Source organism: Cibotium barometz, chromosome 29, assembly GCF_041138505.1.
Source record: "Cibotium barometz isolate CiBa-2024 chromosome 29, ASM4113850v1, whole genome shotgun sequence".
NCBI classification, from domain to species: Eukaryota; Viridiplantae; Streptophyta; class Polypodiopsida; order Cyatheales; family Cibotiaceae; genus Cibotium; species Cibotium barometz.
The window spans coordinates 7289291-7295829 of NC_141074.1; positions in this window are offsets into that span (position 1 = coordinate 7289291).

Genomic DNA, 6539 nt, shown 5'->3' on the forward strand with positions numbered 1-6539 from the left:
AAGTGTTTTAAACGCTCTCTTTTCTTCCCTAAATATTGGTTGGGGCCTTAAATAATATGCTAAATACAAAATTGACTAATTAATGCGAACCAGCTAAAAATTTGATATAATTACAAAGCTTTCTACAAAGTTATGAGCCTTTGGAATGTCAAAATAGTAATTTCCTTTTTTGGCATGAACTCTTTCTCTTTTTTGTTTTTTTCGTAATGGGTAATATATATTAATTACGAAAAAACAACACATACAGAAGGTCAACAAACACCAAGGAAAAGAGCTGCCACAAGAGCAAGCCTCTCAAGCTCTCTACCGAGGAGGCCCTAACACTATACGCGTAGCTGCACACTAGGGATCAGCATGCTCCCTAGTGAGATGACCAACCGACACTATACGCGTAGCTGCACACTAGGGATCAGCATGCTCCCTAGTGAGATGACCAACCGACACCAAAGATAAAAGTAGCCCTCGCAGATGGCCTACATGGCCATGAACTCCATGCTGAGCATCAAAGAGGAAAGCATTCCTCATTGTCCACTTATGCCATAAACCCCAAAATCTCATGAAATCAAAGAGCATGTCGAAGTGTTGAGGATGGTGGCCGTGGTGCTACCCGAAAACCTACTGACGTGGAGTTAGTGTAGCAGATGTCATGGATCTCCAGATAGCTGAAAGATATGTCCAAATATGTCTGGCCACTGGACACACAAGGAACCTACGATGACTATTCTCCGGGTAGGTAGTGCAGAAGAAGCATGTACCATTAGAGATGTGTCTTTTACGAAGAGCATCCACTAATGGCAACCCACCAATCATCACCCACCAAATGAAGACCTTGGCTTTGAAGGGAAGGGCTGAGCGCCATCCCCGAAACACTGTCGTTTGCAACCAAGAAGCTGTTTTTCGTAAATGCCATTTTTTATTTGCATGCGGATGCGTCCACGATTTCTTTTTGATCTGCATGCGATAAACATCACTTTGCGAAAGCATGCAAAGAGTCACACGTCCCAATAATGCCCAATCCTCCCATGGATTTGACTGATGTAGATCTGGAATGGGCTCAAAAGCAGCCATGCAACTCTGCAATTGATCCCAAATCTCCCTCTAACCACATGGGACATGAAAGAGGCTCGCTGATCGAAAGGAAATCAGTCTGTTTTGTGAGGCAAGCATGCAAAGAGTCACACGTCCCAATAATGCCCAATCCTCCCATGGATTTGACTGATGTAGATTTGGAATGGGCTCAAAAGCAGCCATGCAACTCTGCAATTGATCCCAAATCTCCCTATAACACATGGGACATGAAAGAGGCTCCTCGCTGATCGGAAGGAAATCAGTCTGTTTTGTGAGGCAAGCATAATGTTAGACAAACACACCACACGCAATCTGGCCATGCGGTTGAATTTGGGGTGGATTTCATCTTGTCAGACCATGTGGTCGCACGCAATGTGGCCAGAATCTCTGTCCGAAAGGAATTAGCTTGGTAGTGGGAGTCCGGAGATCTCCAAGCTGCCATCTGCAATACCTCCTGCCATGAAGCTACAAGGTGGTGAAGTATGGGTGAAGACCTAATTTTAATATGTTAATCCGCATTAACCACATGCCACCATGAAGCTTGAATATGGGTATTACCATGATGTATGGTTGTATCCTCTATAAGGAATGTTACAATATCAATCCATGGCAACGAACAAGCGCATATATCTTGGAGAAGAAACCATCTTCTTGCTACCATATGCATTCACACATCCAGTATAGTTGCACCTCCCATTCTCTTCGGCAAGAAACCCAATGCAAGCTAGCTTAAGAAATATTCTTTTTCCAAAGCATGAAACGAATAGGCTGCACAAGTGCAGTCAATGTTTTGTTGGTCCATGGCAGCAAAGGCAAGAAGTAAGACACCATCAGAAGCATTATTGCCTGCGCAGCTTTAAGTCTAACATGGAAAGGCCAAGCCTGGGATTTCCAATAAACAAACTTATCTGCAATTTTGCCTGAAATCTAGTGAATGAGCTGCTTTCACCCCAATTGGATACCCCAAATGTTGGGTGACGGTCCCACGTGACACAATCTCCCCCTGCCAACCAAGATCATAGATATCCCTCTCTGTGCACAAAATGAGGGCTGATTTGCACGCATTAATACATAAACCCGAGGCTGTAGCAAACAAAGACCAAGCATCCATCGCCTTATGCAAGTTTTACTTATCAGCCCCTTGAGAAACATAAAGGAATGATCAGCAACAAGTGCCTACCCAACAAATTGTTGTCTAGAAGGCAACGAAAGTCCAAAGAGCTCTCCATTAGTGGCCAAATGCGAGAGCATAGTTAACATTGGTGGATGTCTAGCAAGAGCAAACAACAGAGGGCTCAATGGACATCCTTGTCTGACTGATTGGGTGAGAGCTATCGTATTCGTGGCCCCACCATTGATCATAACTCAGGATTGAGACCCAAGACCAATAGTGAAAATCAATCTGGACATGCATGGACCAAAGCCCATAATGCTCATCGGCTCTGCAAGGAAGGACCAACTAAGATGATCAAAAGCCTTCTTGAGATCCAGCTGAACCGTGACAATCTCTTGACGTGCATATTTTGCATAGTCATTAAATATATTATGCAAAATGTTTCGTCCCTTGAGAAATCCATATTATGCCGGATGTATTAATGTTGGCAGACACTTGTAAAGACAGTTTGCCATGACCTTTGCAAATATTTTATGCATGCCCCCCATCAACAAAATAGGCCTCCAATGCTTGAAGGTGAATGGCGAGGGTATTTTAGGCATCAATTTAATCAGCCCAAGTATCCAAGAGTATGGCATGCATCTAGAGTGCCATACTTGCTGACATACAGCCGCCCCAAAGGACCCTTCAATTGGTCAGCATATTTAATAAAGAACTCATTAGTAAGACCATCCCAACTGGGGCTTTTATCCTTTGGGCAAATGCGTCTCTCTCTCTCTCCCCCTCTCAAAAATTGGCATAGGTGTACAAACCATTGAAAGTAGGATTTTCCCAATATCTATATATGTAGCCCTAAGGGCAACCAAACTCTCTCTCTCTCTCTCTCTCTCTCTCTCAAAATTGGCATAGGTGTACAAACCATTAAAAGTAGGATTTTCCCAATATCTATATATGTTGCCTAAGGGCGACTGGAAGACAAAGCTGCAAAGTGGCTCTCTCTCTCTCTCTCTCTCTCTCTCTCTCTCTCTCTCTCTCTCTCTCTCTCTGTGCATGTGCGTGTGCGTGTGTGTGCGTGTGTGTGCACATGTGCGCATGCATGAGAGGTCTTTGTTTGAGTCTATTAGATGGGCTTGTGTATCTCACATAGACAAGAAGAGACAAGGTGGGGTCAAAGGAGAAAGGACAAAAGTGGGGGGACCACAAAAAGTGCAAGACAGGGGGGAGAGAAGGGGGGGAGGGGGGAGTGGTGGTCCTACCTTTCAAAGATTAGACCTCTGTATACATTATTTAATGCATGCAAAGCAACATTAATTAATGCATACTAGATCAGTTAAGTGAACAGGCATATTGAATCACCAAGCCCCAAGTGGCACATATGGACTTTTAAGCTCTCTACGCTTTCTCATATTCACAAAAAACAAAACTTGGGCTTCATGTGGAATTGGAGTAGAATGTAATAAAAGTTGGCATGCACTAATGTATAGAGTTTGTGGACATCTAGCTTATCCTACCTTAAATTACAAACAGGCTAGAGTTTGTGGACATCTAGCTTATCCTACCTTAAATGACAAACATGCTAGAGTTTGTGGAGATCTATCTCATCCTACCTTAAATCACAACACACTAGAGTTTGTGGACATCTAGCTTATCCTACCTTAAATCACAAACATGCAACTATTATATTGTGTGAAGCCCTTTAAAGGCAAGCCAAAAACTTGCATATAAACCCTCCAACTATATAAAGGAGAACAATGGCATCTTTAGGCGAGAGAGAGAGAGAGAGAGAGAGAGAGAGAGAGAGAGAGAGAGAGAGAGAGAGAGAGAGAGAGAGAGATGCCATGAATAGGCCAAAAGTCGGAACATCGAAAAAGAAAAAAACACACCATGAGAGAAAGGGTTTGCATATGACACGAGCCCCACTAGTACAAATGATAATGGTGTATCCAAATATGAGTGTGAAGCATGTGTCATCCTCTTCATATGTAGAGTATCAAGTTGCAATATCCACCTCCCTAATCACTTCATCTCTATCACTAGAGTATGTCCCTCTTTATGCCTACTTCTTCATGTCTGACAAATAGGTTAAGCAACCTCTCCATCAGCACAGCAAAGCAAAAACATTATCTTTCACACAAACTACAGGCTCCATCTCAGCACATACGATTAGGCCACAAGTATTAAATGGACAATGCTCACCTTGTTACTCTTGTCCCTCTTCATAGAGTCATTGTTTATGCTCTCTTTATGCTTAGGTTAGCCCACTTTTCAATAAAACACATGAGCATTTACCTCCAACTAAGGACATAACTCTTGCACAAAGAATGTAGGTACAACAAAGATGGATCTAGTTAATCAAATTGATAAGCTGGCGTGTAGACACTCAAAGTCCAGTCCTCAAGATCATCACCCTTACCTTGTCATCGGTATGGCACAAGTGCATTGGCTATGTGAATAACAACTGAAGTCTATGCAGGTCCGAAATATTGTTGCAGGTTTGCCACCGAAGTTTAAGATTGATAGTATGCACAAAGTATGCGAAGCATGCCATGTTGATAAATAGGCCAAACATGCCTTCCCACATGAAAAGCACATCAATGCAAGGCCATTGGATGTTACACATTTTGATGCTTCCCACATAAAAAGTATGTCAGTGCAAGGCCATCGGATGTTATACATTCTGATGCCATCTTGATAAACAGACTAAACATGCTTTCCCACGTGAAAAGCACATCAATGCAAGGCCATTGGATGTTATACATTCTGATGTATGGGGACCGACCAAGACTGCAATAGTTCATGATCACACTAGGAAAGTGTGGGTTCACTTTATGAAAGAGAAAACTGTTGTGTTTGCTCACTTTAAGAGATTTATAGCCTTGATTAAGAAGGAAAATGATATGCTGACCAAATGCCTAAGATCAAATGGTGGAGGAGAATATTACTCTAATGAGTTGAGTGATTTCTTGAGAAAGAAGGGAATCAAGAGGCAATTCACATCATGCAGGTACACTTCCCATAGAATGGTGTTGAAGAAAGGAAAAACAGGCACATTGCAAAAGTTGCTCATGCCTCTTGATGTTTGAAAAGAATATTACTCTAATGAGTTCAGTGATTTCTTGAGAAAGAAGGGAATCAAGAGGCAATTCACATCATGCAGGTACACTTCGCAATAGAATAGTGTTGAAGAAAGGAAAAACAGGCACATTGCAAAAGTTGCTCATGCCTCTTGATGTTTGAAAAGAATATGCTGGTTATTTTTGGGCTGAAGTAGTAGCATTATGAAGAGGACCCCCACCGTAGTAGTTATTCATAGCATGATTCCTAAATATAAGTTTATAGATTTAAAAAACCAGATGTAGCTCCCTTGAAAGTGTTTGGATGTATTGCATATGTGCATGTTCCTAATAATGAAGTGAGAACCAAGTTAAATCCAAAGGCGAAGAAATGTATCTTCATTGGTCGGATGTATTGCATATGTGCATGTTCCTAATGAAGTTGAAAGTGTTTGGATGTATTGTATATGTGCATGTTCCTAATGAAGTGAGAACCAAGTTAAATCCAAAGGCGAAGAAATGTATCTTCATTGGTTATGCTTTGGAGCAAAAGGGTGATATAATCCTACCACTCGTGAGATGCGAGTAAGTAAAGATATTGTCTTTGATGAGATGAATAGCCACGGTATGCACTAGTCAAGGAAAGTAAAGATATAGATGTAAGAAGTAATGATGTTGTTCCACATGTAGAGAAACAAACAGAGGTGCTCAGTGAATTTGGAAAGTCCTCTAGCAGTGCATCTAGTGTTACTCCATGGTCAGAGGCAAGTTAAGGATAGATGTAAGAAATGTAGATGCATCATCTCATGGTACTACAAGTACTAGTACACATGTATCACGTAAAGGAAAGGAAAAGGTAAATCAATCATTTGTGCTTGTTGTCAACAAGTCACTCTTATGTGGATGGTGACTCTATTGGCTCCAAGTAGAGCCTTGATGAGGAGCTTGGCATTCTAATAGTGGTGGTTATTTTCGATGCATGGAGAACCAAGGTTGTTTCCGATAGTGATCCAAGTCTACGCATGTCTACTTGAGTTAGATACCCTACAGACATGTTGCGATATGATGGACATATAGCCCATCACTGTTAAAGAGAATGCAGGGGAGAGGGAGAGCTCGAATTCCTTGGAAAACACACATACATAAGAGAGTGCAAGTCATAAGAGAGAGAGGGAGAGCTCGAGTTCCTTGCAAGAAAACACACATACATAAGAGAGTGCAAGTCATAAGAGAGAGAGAGATGTATGGCTGAATTTTATTCTCTGTATTCTTCTCTTCTCTACAAACATACAATTAAAAGATAA